General features: G+C 37.4%; 1 long non-coding RNA gene across 4 annotated transcripts; it reads left to right on the top strand.

The window, feature by feature from the left end:
- Positions 1-176: 176 nt before the first annotated feature.
- LOC136251374 (uncharacterized) lies at positions 177-11240 on the top strand. Of its 4 annotated transcripts, none has more exons than XR_010699057.1 (6): positions 177-396; positions 3115-3199; positions 3400-3469; positions 4207-4245; positions 6076-6124; positions 11075-11240. It is a non-coding gene; the product is annotated as an uncharacterized lncRNA (long non-coding RNA). The 4 variants fall into 4 exon arrangements; XR_010699056.1 differs by lacking the exons at positions 177-396; positions 11075-11240 and adding exons at positions 8746-8861; positions 8953-9150 and having other exon boundaries at positions 2077-3199; XR_010699058.1 differs by lacking the exon at positions 177-396 and having other exon boundaries at positions 2077-3272.
- Positions 11241-13199: the final 1959 nt, after the last annotated feature.

A 13199-nucleotide genomic window follows, 5' to 3' on the forward strand; every position in this document is an offset into this window, starting at 1 on the left:
TACAGTGAAGTGCATGCACATTAGTCACGTGGCCAGACACCCGGTTCGCACATTATTATTCAGATACGTAACTGGTAGTTATTACTGTTATTATCAGATTCTATCTGCATCACATGGGAAGCGTATTTCACAATACTTACAATTACTGACAAGTTGAACGAAAGTCACTAAATAGCTAAGGGGATACGCTTGGCAACCGTATGTTTAGTCGTCAAGTTGAAGTATACTGAACTACTTGCTATGTCTACTCATAAGAAAAGAACTCAGTTTACACCCGAGCAAAGGGCGGAACTACAAGCTGCTTTTGATGGAGGATTAACTAGCGTCTGTGCCAAAAACAGCAAAGCCATCGAGGAGTTGGGTAGAAAGATAGACTGCAGCATCGAAGTAGTGAAGGTTTGCCACTTATAAAGCTACCCGGTACCTATATAAGTATATGTCACTAATCTAAAAGTGGGTCAAGCATGCAATACTGAAATCAGTTGTATATAGCTATATACCATGCAGGTAGCCAGCTATGATAGACCCCAAATCATAAGCTAGAATATAGCAATGCAAGCCCCCTGAGCTATGCATCACCGACACATCTCAACTAGCTGTAAAGGTGGATTATAGTGTGGGCCTACACTCGGGACTGCAAGGATGCCCTGAACAGCTTTGTCTTTGAATTATTGTTGAGGTCTTTCATAGATGAATAGCCCTGATGATTAATTTTTATCAGCCCTCACGTCCTGTGATATGGCCAGACCACTTTTCCACTTTGCATAACTTTATTGTAATACCCACTGGCATGCTCGCTGGCATGCTAGGGATAGAATGACCCTGCAACTGCAGCAAAGCTGATGGTCAAAAGTACACTGTCACAGATCAATTATTGGTAACCACAGGTCACAATAAAACGTTATTCGCTCAAGACTTCAACCGCACTCACGTTTTCACAGTTTCACACTGTGCCAAAAAATCCCATACTAAAACTGTAAATAGTCTAATTTTCCCCACCAGGGTTGGGTAAAGTGAAGATTTGTAAACCTGTGTATTATATGGGTATGACAGGATCTACATAATATACTGATTGTGATGGTGTCTTGATTTTTAGGGTCACTGTATGATACTTTTAGACCATTAAGACAGTCCATGCAGTGGTGTCCTATTTTAAGTGGGGTCAATTTACACTACAAAATTCTCCCTATTATTTGCCTCAGGAGTCACCAACTAAAAATCCAGGATCAATGATTTATCCTGTAAATTACCTAGGCAATTATTTCTCTGACTTCGTATGATAAAAACTCCTTACTAGCTGTATAATTGTGAGAATCAATTGATGTCAATGCTTGATAGTGAAATGGTAGTCCAGGACCACTCTAGTGAGTACGGAGAGTGTTTTTCTCAAGCATGTTATGTGAACACTTGGTATCAAAGTTATTGTGTTGGCTGTATTATTGGACCAGCTACTGGCGTGGCCAGCACAATAGCTGATACCCAGTGTTCACAGTTAGATGTTTGGACCTCTCTCTAAAGACAAAGAGTATTAGACTCTTTGGTATAGTCAGTTGGTGTCAAAGGCAAACACTGTACATTGGTGAATCTGCGAAATGTGCCATTAAAGTCTTTAAATGTTATCTTACCTGTAACTTGCAGTGCTGAAGTCGATCATGACAAAATTCAATTAAGGGTTTCAATTTTTGTCCTTAACAGCGGTAAAAACTGTTGACCAAGAGTTTGATCAAGGTCCCAGATCAACCGCCTGTGTGCCACCACCTTGTATACTAATGGTCAGGTACCACGATACAAAAATGAACCAAAAGGCAATGAATTAAAGCACCAGCTGACAAACATATCAAAGTTACAATACAACATAGCTAGCTTATTTCCTAGATTTGGAAGAAACAAATTGACTGATACTTTGCTATGCTAATACTTACATACATTTTATTTGATGAGCATTGATCTTTCCCAGGTCAGGTACAGCCACTCAATAAATCTATAATACTTGAATCTATCCTACCTCCTGGCATATAATCAGCAAGTCTCAAAAACAATTAATTGTCTAACCATCTGTTGGCAGTAGTACTAGTCCACGTGACTTGATGCAATGTATTTAATATGTGATGCTTGAGACTATTTATTGTATAAAACATCGATGAAGAGGTTCCATAAGGTTCGATAGATATTTGAGTTTTACTGTGTTTGTACCATAAACTTTTGTGACGGAAAAGAGCACCGTTGTATAGAACTGAGCATTCCAAAATAACAACATGTGTTAGTCACCAACATACTGCTAACAGTCTTGTTTATTAAACAACCACATCCACGGTGGATATATTCCTACAGAGAGGTAGAAAATCAATTTCTATAGAATGTACATTGTAACGCTAAGGAACTTATGCAATTACATCACCAGTTATGTGGGCTCGTCCTACACTGCCTAATTATTGACTGGTTGTGCCTGCCCTGGAAATAATTAAATAATGCTACTAGTAATTCACCCACCAACACTTAGTAATGTTATTTGCATGTAGTACAGTACTGCACTTTGGTGCTATTTGAGGGTGTAATACTAATCATTGGAATAAATAAAATTGACCACTTGGGATTGAGGAAACCTGCATAAAAAACTCACATAGCAGCCACCTCTTTAATATCACCTTGTTATAGTGGCCATTTTTAGAAGGTCCCAAATAGACCTCATTAATAAGACCACCTCATTATATATTGAGGCCAAACTTTTGGTGGCTTATTTATGAGACTACAGTGTATTCCCTGGTAACACCAAGTCCCAATTAGTATGTTGCTGCTTCCCCTATTCAACAGCACTCAAATTCCCAACAGCACCTGAGCATCTATGTTCCACTCTGAAAGCATGTACCTCTGATGTACATAGAGTTGTAAGCATACTTTTGTACTTGCAAGCTACCTAACAGCTTTGTACTGCTAAACAGTTGAATATGTATCCAAATTAAGCCTGTAATTGATTTTTTAATGGTAACACACCTGTAGCGTGTGTGTATATGTGTGTAAAATACAGCTAATTAAAAGGCTACACATGATAGCTAGCCGCAGTACTGTTATAGTTTCCTTTTAACAATAAACTTAATCTGATACACTGTATAATAGGAAATTGATGATAAGTGTGTGAAATGACTGATGATCTTAAGAGCATTTCCAAGTACATAGTTGAGAGTGGCAATTAATTTCCAAGGTGGGTGTGGTACATGATCTGTTATTATAGTAACTGTGGTCTGGACATGTGGATCATTAGGATAAACATGGAGGTAAAACTTCATGTACAATGCATATTTTGCACTTAACGTGCAGTGTATATTGTAGGAGGTATGTGCAATTATGTACACTGTACTCTGATGATAATTATGCCCACATGCATTTTATTGTTACACATAGATGTCTTTTGAAAGTCAAGACAAGTGCCACATTTCACTATCAAGGCTTAAATCAACGAACACTTGTTAAGGTGAGTATAGAGCCATGCATTTGTAGACTGGCAATGGTATATTATGTATAAGGAGATTCAGACAAACGTGTGACACAATAATTGTTGGCTGGACAGTCACTGAAGAAATTTGTGAACATGAAGTAAATATAATTTGCACTTTATTGAAACTCTCAATAGCGAATACTAAGACTGCTTATTACTTTCATGATGTCTACATTAATTTTACTGATTTGATACTATTGTGAATAATGCATCTAAACAATGGCTATTCTTGTGACAAATAAGTTATTATTGATGTTTCGTACATTCATATCTGAATGTGTACAGTTATTGATTCTTGAAATGTGACTATACATAGATATATACCCAGTTTGAGGGTACTGTACTTGCATATGTTTTCATAATGTGTAAACTGTAGTAGCGCAGGAAATCCTGAGTATGTGGTGTAATCAATATGGCTGTACCTTAATTTTTGAACATTGGTTAGAGCAAGAATCCACATCAGAGAGGCTTTTGGTTAGAGTTTTGTGTTCAAATAATCACGTATGCACTACGTATGTGTTCAATTAATCATACATGCATTGCATATTACAATACCCACTTACTTATACAATGAACGATTTGCTTTATATGTGGCCTCCTCCTTTAATAAGAGTCAAGGAGCTATAGCCTCATATACGTAGAGTGAAATATATTGTGTTGATACATACATTCTGTACCTGTTGCTTGTTATAAAGTGATTTTATGTTTTATAGGAAAGGCTGCTATAAAAGAAAATATGTTGGAGTGAATAAGTGAGTCCCATGCATGTATTTCAATTCACACTACTATGGTATGGAGGGAAACTTTGGCAGAGGTACAATTTGTAAAAGGACATGGGCTTTGCTAACAGTTTGCCAAATTTTTATTCTGCCAACTGTGATATTTTGCTTCATTCACCAAATTTTCCCTGGTGTGCCATGTCTGGCGTATGCTATATTCAAGACTACATATGCAGCAATTACAGTAGCTACCCATTCTCTAATATTGAATATGGTAGTACTTGTGCTTTGTCTGGACTCCAAGGTTCAAGGATACCGCGTGTGTACTACGTAGCTCAGCGATCAATGGCACTGGTTTGATAGCCTAGTGGTCCTTGGCCCTGGTGATGCAGAGTGGACTGCTTGGTTAGATCAGCAGTAGGGTATACACACTTAAAATTAACCTTGGTTACATGCTAGTAAGCAAGCCACAAAGAGTAGCTGTTTTCATTGTGAGCAAAATAAATTGGATGGGGAGAATAAAAATGTTATGGTCATTTGCTGATTTTATCTAATTTTTGCTGGCGCAAAAGTTTCCCTCCATACGGTAGTCTCACATTTTGAGGAGGGTCATGCTTATTATGTATGTTAAGTTGATTACATGGTAAAAACTGCAGCAGCAATTTATTTTAATTTCTAATCACTTAATTTATGGGTACTATACCATGACATTGCAGATACTGTACGCAAGGAAATTTTGACGTAAGAAAAAAATTTTGACAAATTCAGACTTTAGCAGATTTGATGAATAAAATGTTGACGAAAATCAAGAAATTGTAGGCAAAACCTGTACTTTTAAGGGCGTTTATAAACAATTGACGAATTTAAATTTGACAAATTAAACCGATTCGTCAAATTCATCAAAAAATTTTGACATCAAAATTTCCTTGCGTACGGTAGGCTTAGCCTTCTCCACATGCCCTCCAGGTAAGAAATACATATTACTTCTCTGAAGACTTTCCTGCAAGTGCACAGACATGCAGTTATAATATACACTAGTTTTTATATTCAATAGCTCTCCTAGTTTCTTCAATATGATTATGTGCTTGTTTATCTTATGTGCAATTCATGTGCTAGCTGCTCTCCTACTTTAATCAGTAGTCTTGCATGGCCCGACCACTCTTTTTTCTGTGTCATTGGATAGGGAGAAAATAGGGTTCAAATCCCATGCACACTTGTCTTGACTCTTGACTCTACCTCAATAATTGGGTGGTGTTAACCAAACAAACGTGATACATTTTCAAATAGTAGCTATTTGCATCCATAAATTACAAACATGTATTTACAAATCATCGATGTCTAAAGCTGCCTTGGAGTCTACCATAGATCAAATCAACTATTAGTCATTCAGGACCTTGTGACATGTCAAGATGAGCATGGTGTTCCAGACCTTTTTTCTCAATAAAACCCAATGACAAAAAGAAAAAAGCTGTCTGGCCACACAAACTATTCAATCAGCCCTGTACCTATACACCTATTAATGTATTGCCTCACCATCCCCCTGAGGATATATGGGGCTATTGGTGGGGATTTGACTCACGTTAAAGTCATAGTTTGGCAAACCTAACATGTCAAATCCCCACCATAAGCCCCAGTTACAACACAGGGATTTGATGTCATACATATTGTAGCAGCAAAAAACATTTGGGTGCTTAAATGGTTTAATAAATAGTTGTATAATGCCTCATGGTGGGGTAACAATTATGTGTCATGCAGTATCCCTGTAAAGCCCCACCTATGGGAGTAGGTGGGGCAATATATTGACTGCTGCATTATACATTATACAGAATTTTGCACTACATCATGTTGTGGTACAATTGTTAGGTAGATTGGAGCAGAATTCGGCTTTATCAACAGTCACGCATGTACACAAGTAAGTCCTGTCTTGTTTTAAGGTATCTGGTGACCTTTAATTTTGTTCAACTGGGCACTATTTTTCTTAGACTGCATGACCTTTCTAAATAATTTAAAACAGTCAAATATCTGCCAGTCATCTCCCTTATACTAATGTTTCTATAGCACATATCTGTGTACATCCTTTTACAAAAATGTGAGTGGCCATAATTGCATGGCTAGATATGTATCCTGTGCCAAAAACAGCCCAGCTGTAAAAAAAGGCGAGGCCAAGAATGCACAAGTACATGTTCATGGAGTAACTACAACCAAAAGACATGATATCAAAATCTGGCCAAGAAAGCATTCACAGTATAGGCACTTTTGTGCATTCGTTTTCTGTATGCTTCACATTATCACATCCAGCTAGCTGTACATGTGTGCTTGCAATATAAACAATACTACTGAGATGATAAAAGATATTACACTGCATTGTTACCAAAATTAATTTAACTAAAAATTTACAATTGGTTTCTACTTGGCCATCTTTTTGCACTGCATATTAAAATGAAAAGATGGCCAAGTAGAAACCAATTGTGTAAATTTTTAGTTAAATTAATTTTGGTAACAATGCAGTGTAATATCTTTTATCATCTCAGTAGTATTGTTTATATTGCAAGCACACATGTACAGCTAGCTGGATGTGATAATGTGAAGCATATAGAAAATGAATGCACAAAAGTGCCTATACTGTGAATGCTTTCTTGGCCAGATTTTGATATCATGTCTTTTGGTTGTAGTTACTCCATGAACATGTACTTGTGCATTCTTGGCCTCGCCTTTTTTTACAGCTGGGTTGTTTTTGGCACAGGATATCACTACTTTTTGTTGAATGGAGAACATACAGTTACTGAAGATTTGCTATTATATTACATAGGAGACACCGCATGCATGCATGCATAATAACAGCTTCAGTATGAGATTAGCTAGTTAAAGCTTCAAGTTCAGTGTTTAGAAGCACTACTAAAAGTGACTTGCTAAGAGAAAACTCGTTCAAACCGTTCAAATTTCCCTCAAGGACTCATGTGATATTTTGCGTGATGTTCACGTAAAAATAAGAACCGGGGGTAGTGTGAGGGATAGTGACAAAGTTGAGGCTACCATCTTAATGTTTCTTCCTGAAGCGGTGGATTGGTGATATAACTATAGTCTGTGTACGTAACAAGTGGAGGCGAATCGGCTGCGAGTTGTTGCTGAATGGCGAGACTAGCTGAATGTATGCCTCAGAATGGACTCGACATGAAGGCGCTGAATGCATCACACTATTATTCTCCCAGTGAATTTCCGAGTAAGTTCGTGTATAAGTTATTGTAAACGGATATATAACTACCGTCGTAATTTTAGACAGGAATCCCCCATGGGCCACGCCATAGTAGCTTCCTGAGATTATATGTATATGCTTTTGTAGGCCAGATCCTTGTAGCTGGCTTGTTCTAGCAGCTGTGTGGGTCAGACACAAGTTGAGCTGAACCCTAGTGAGAAAACAGCTAAAAGTGAAAGATTTTTTCTCAACATTTCAACCAACCGTTGTCAAGAGCAGACAAATGCTTCCATCAACAGTTGAGGAATGGCAATAAGACTATATACTTTTATGGCTTCCTCTAATGTATGATGAAATCTTTGGCTATAAATAATGTGTCAGGCATTTGAATGATTAGCAAGTAAGTCAATACTACAAAACTAATAAGTTAATATTTTTGAGCGCTCAGCTCATTGCGTACATACAGTATACCATAATTACTATGCATCAATCGATTGATGATGTGATGATAATATGTGCAGATCTGAGACAACCATGGACCCTACTATATAGTAACTGGGCAGATATATAGAGTTATGTATACTCTGATATAATTGAGTGTTGTAGTTTGCCAATGGTCAAAGCTAAATTAACCATTTTAGATAGCTTTTTGTGATGTTGAAGGTGTTAGGCAAACTCCAGTTAGGGGCAGGCAATAAAAGATTATTTTTCAAAACAGGAGAGGAACATGCTTAGGCCCGCAAGGTACAGGCTTAGTCTACTTACCCCAGTAGATGCACCATGTTATATATAATGCACATATCAACATATTTCCCTACTAATCCCCCACCCTCCCCCCACCCCTTTGGGCATATATAGGGCTATAGTGGGCACAACCGAATGTTAAATGCCCCATGGTAGGACAAACCTATTGTGTTAAATCCCCACCATTGGCTCCAGTTGCAACGTGGGGGGTTTGACAGCGTAGAAAAAAATACTTGGGTGCTTAATGAATGATTGTCAAATGCCCCATAGTGAAGCAGCTGCAGTTTCATGTCAATTCGCCTTGTAAAGCCCCACTTACATCCAAGGGGAGTGGTAGGGTAACACATTGGTAGGTGCATAATGGGCATAAACCTTGTGTTGAAATTTAGTCTGTCTTGCTTTTTTCAGCTAATGTGCTTATCAGGACTGGAAAAACTACAAATTGTCTTCTACTTTTATCTATCAACTATCCAATCACTGCTAGTTTATTAAAATTTCCTTTGCTGTTGTAACTTGTTTACCATTATGCTATAACCATTAGTCCCTCCTAGTTTATATGTCTCCTAGCAACAAATATTATTATGTCAACAATGTAGGTGAGAACCACAAGTAATATACTCCAAAATTGGTCATCAATTGCTGCAGTATGCTGAATACATCTTGGGAATGACTATGTTGGATGCTCACTTTAACAATAATCATAATAGTGGAAGTAAGTGTTTGTTGACATGTTAGTCTGACTATGATTACACGTTTTTAGTTAGCTGTGCCTTACCATACTGTATCCCTTTCTGTATATGCAGGGTGGATACTGATGTTGTGACTGTTGGCAGGTGAGTTTATGGTCAATGGACAAATCACGCAAATGGTGAAGAAAAAATAATAAGTGGTACCAAGACCCCACTACTATATTATGAACTCTTGGTGGTACTTCATAGCCAAACACTAGTGTATCTGCATGGCTTCTTGTGCTCAATTGTAGTCTTTTTTTTTCTTTTTTTAATGGGATTATCATAATGTAAATGTTTACTATTACAAATTTACAATATATCATGCTATCATTAAAGAGTTTCTATAATTGTGGGTGGTTGCATGAGGGTCTACGAAGTGCTGTGACTGAAAGGTGATACGCTGGTGCTGCATGGCTTTTTAAGTCAACACTGAAGTTTGTCAGGCACTGAAGGGCTGGGGCGGAATTAGAGACGTGCACGGGTAATGTAGCAGTAAATTACTTCAACTGTATCACTACAGCGGGTATGAAACAGCTGGCTATAGCTAGCTATGTACGGCCCTGCATGGGCCGGAGTCAGGTCACGCCGACGAGTCAGTGGAGGCATACCGTGGCGAAATTAAAACAAATCAGTGACTGCTCACAATTAAACCAAGAGTTGACAGCACAGTGTCTATCAAATCCAGTTCTCATCAAATCGGCCAGCTCGCTATGGCTAATGACCTTACCCACTTTCCACACCGTTTCGGTTTGGGAAATGAGGCGGGCGCCCACACCTCGACGTCATGGCGGCAAGTTTGAATCTTCAAAGAGCACAAAAGCGATCTCATAAACTAGCAAACAACTTTTAGCGAAACTAAATGTACAGATACATTGTGTAAAAAGCCCCTAATAGCCGCAGCCTTTTTACAATACGACTTCATGGTTGAAAAAAAATCGCTCCAATGGGATGCGATGACGAAGAAAATGAAAAAAAGAAGGATGCACATTTGAATAAATAATTTAATTAACGCATGGTAAATGGGTGGGCAATGGAACAAACTACTCCAACAATTCGCCTGACTTTTCGTGTGGTAGTTACTCATTATACAAAGGTTACATGCCCCTGGTTTCGAGGTAGAATCTTTTAGTAAGCCTGAGATTTCGCCATGTGGATTTTAAAAGATTGCGTAATAGATCCCTCATGTAAATAAAAATGACTCACAGTAGTGGTCGCGTGTTTATTAATTTTGTGGGCGCGCGCTTTGTGCTTCTTGGCCTCGCGACTCACTGAGTCTTGATCTAGGCAACAGTTGCCAGACATTATCATGAAGGGACTGCAACTTCTGGCTGTATAGATTTTAATGTGTGTATAAAGCCGTTTAGTAATTAATTTAGTATAGTTACATGGAAAATTTGGTTAGGAATTAATATTGATATTTTCTCTTATATCATCAAATTTTAAATCTGCCAAATAGCTGGTGTATTAAACCCAATTTCAGGAGTGACGTTAGCATGTATTTCTGTCAGTGGCAGAATGCATTGTTCTTGGAAGTACTTAAAGAAAAACAGAGAATATTATAGGTTGCCATCTAAATTTTGGATTGCTGAACAATTTACTGCTAGCATATTGAATCAGCAAACCTAAGGAAAATTAAGTTTGACACCAGATATGTGGAGAAATTCAAGGGCCAGGGGAGACCTGTATCTATTCTGACAAAGATGGAATTAATATTACAAGATATGCTATAGAGGATGGTCCCATACTGCAGCCAGTAGTGTAATATGTTAGGATTTTTATGCCAACAGTATTTTCAAGGTGCTTTGCAAATTCTTCTACTGATGCATCCCATAATATATATCTACTGTATTTTGTAGTCATGGTAACAGTGTGTTTGTAGTCATGGTAACGGTTGGATGTAGATATCACTTGAGTTGCCATGACTATCACTTGAGCTGCCATGACTATCACTTGAGCTTTCACACCACAGAAATTCCTATGGTATACAGTAGCTAGTGTATGCAGTTAGTGAAAACACCTGCGTACAAGAGGTTCCATGAATTCAAAATTGATAGGCATATTGGTCAATTTTCCAAAATACATAACCCATCAAATTTCTGCCATTACAGTATAATACACTATAGTAAGTACTCTGTATGAATATACTTTCACATCTGCTATAATATGTGTACTTATGCTCTTGCTCCATGTGTAGGTATGTGCCTGTGATGAAGCTTAACTTATTTCATAGTGAAAGAAGTAGAAGAGACAATGCATCCAACATTGTGTAATAGTTTGTATGGCAATGTACTTACTGTTAAGTGTGGTTTTCACATACTGATGACATTCTTGTTGTTTAAAAAGTCTGGATATAAGAAGTGTTGTGGTAAATAATACCAAGAGCTAAGGCAAGTAGGGGAGTAGAGTTCTGTACTTATAATAGTATGGATCTTACAGACGATCAGCATGCGTAATTCTGAAACAACATTATATAGCCTGTTTAGATGTGGAACTGCTGGGTTATATACATCCACAACAGAGCAATCCACACAATCTTATAAAGAGACCTGTCACTATCAATATCTGTTTTGGCTTCTTTTAAACATGCTTAGATTGCATGTCGCTAGGGATCAAGGGGTCTGGGATTTTACATTCCACACAGTTTTAGCTACATGCATATGTTTCTGACTTCCTCCTCTATTTACTGACTTAGCCTTCTCACAGATCCATACAGAATGAAATTTCAAGAAGACAGCAAGTGGTCCAGAAATTTCAGCATATATAGTACGAATTATTGCTCATGCATACTAGGCATAGTCGTATGTATTGTTAGGTTATATTACAGTTCTGTATTGTAGTTCCAAGATCTGTTCAGTATACAGTGGAACCTTTCTTATCCAGGCTAGCTATCATCTAGATCTGTATCTCAGAAATGTCCGCAACCAAGAATAAAATGCTATTATGCTAAAGTGACTATTTTAAATGCAAGTAATGTTAAGTTACTTAAGTACTATGCAGTTTAGTGGGTAGAGGTGAAGTCACTACATAGCATTCGTGGTCACTCTGGTCCCCTGGGCTGTAAAAACATTATCACTAGCTAGTGGTAGTTATATATTATTAGTAGAATAAACAAGCCACCAAACAAGTAAACAGCAACTCTCTCCTTGTATACGTTAATCTAACCCAAACTTCATCATAGTCAATACACTACAAGCCACATTTAAGCTGGGCTGTCCAGACAAAGGAGGTGCCCAGATAATAGAAAGTAGGATTCATATACTGTACACCATATTACACTTACATAAATTATATAGTTATGTAGGACATACGGTCACTTATACTATTCCAACTCAATAAAATATGCTTGCTGGTGAGCAGCTTTGATCCCCATATTATACAATTATATGAAGCTCACGATCAAAACAAGAGAGTTAATCCCATACCGTATATACTATACACATAGCTAAGTACAGGCAGTGTTGGGAGTAACGCGTTACGTAATATTATTATAACGCGTTACGTAATATTATTACTTTTGTGCTAACAAAGTAATATAACGAAATACGCTATGAAAACAGGTAATATAACGCAAGTTACTTCACTTACAAATTTAACGCGTTACATAAGTAATATAGTTACTGTAACGAGTCTAATATTACATAATATTATTACTACAAGTAACAAAATTACTAATCTCGTTAGTAATCCTCTGAGTAACGCCTAACCACAACGAAGTAACGAGGCCTACTGAACGAAGCTTATTCACTAGCTTCTTACGATTTGTACATTGTCCAACAACGCAATCATGTCACGTGACAAGGTGGTAGTTTCACATGTAACAGCCTAAGGCTGTGGACACAAAGTAATATAATATGTAATATTATTACAGTTACTTTATTTTATGGGTAATATGTAACTGTAACTAAATAGTTCAGTTGCAAGTAATATGTAATATGTAACTAGTTACTTTTACAAAGTAACTTGCCCAACACTGAGTACAGGCATATATAATGTGAGACTCTGAGGTTATAGTATGTGCTATGACTAAATATTGAAGATGAGAAACTGGCATGCGCTATAGCTACGTACAATCATAATTGCTGCATTGCAATATTAGGGTTTATGATATCATGCTTGTAATACCAATAATACAATCTAATTGTGCATTCACCTGTACATGTATGACATTATAATTATTATAGCAGCCTTCCATAATAATATACTGACTGAGAAATGTACATTTCAGGACCACTTGTCTTGGCTTGATATAAGGTTGTGTGGACAATTCTATTGAGAATATATTGTGACCGGATGTGCAAAAGGCGGTTGGGAGTTTTATA

The sequence above is a fragment of the Dysidea avara genome, chromosome 3, assembly GCF_963678975.1.
Source record: "Dysidea avara chromosome 3, odDysAvar1.4, whole genome shotgun sequence".
NCBI lineage: Eukaryota > Metazoa > Porifera > Demospongiae > Dictyoceratida > Dysideidae > Dysidea > Dysidea avara.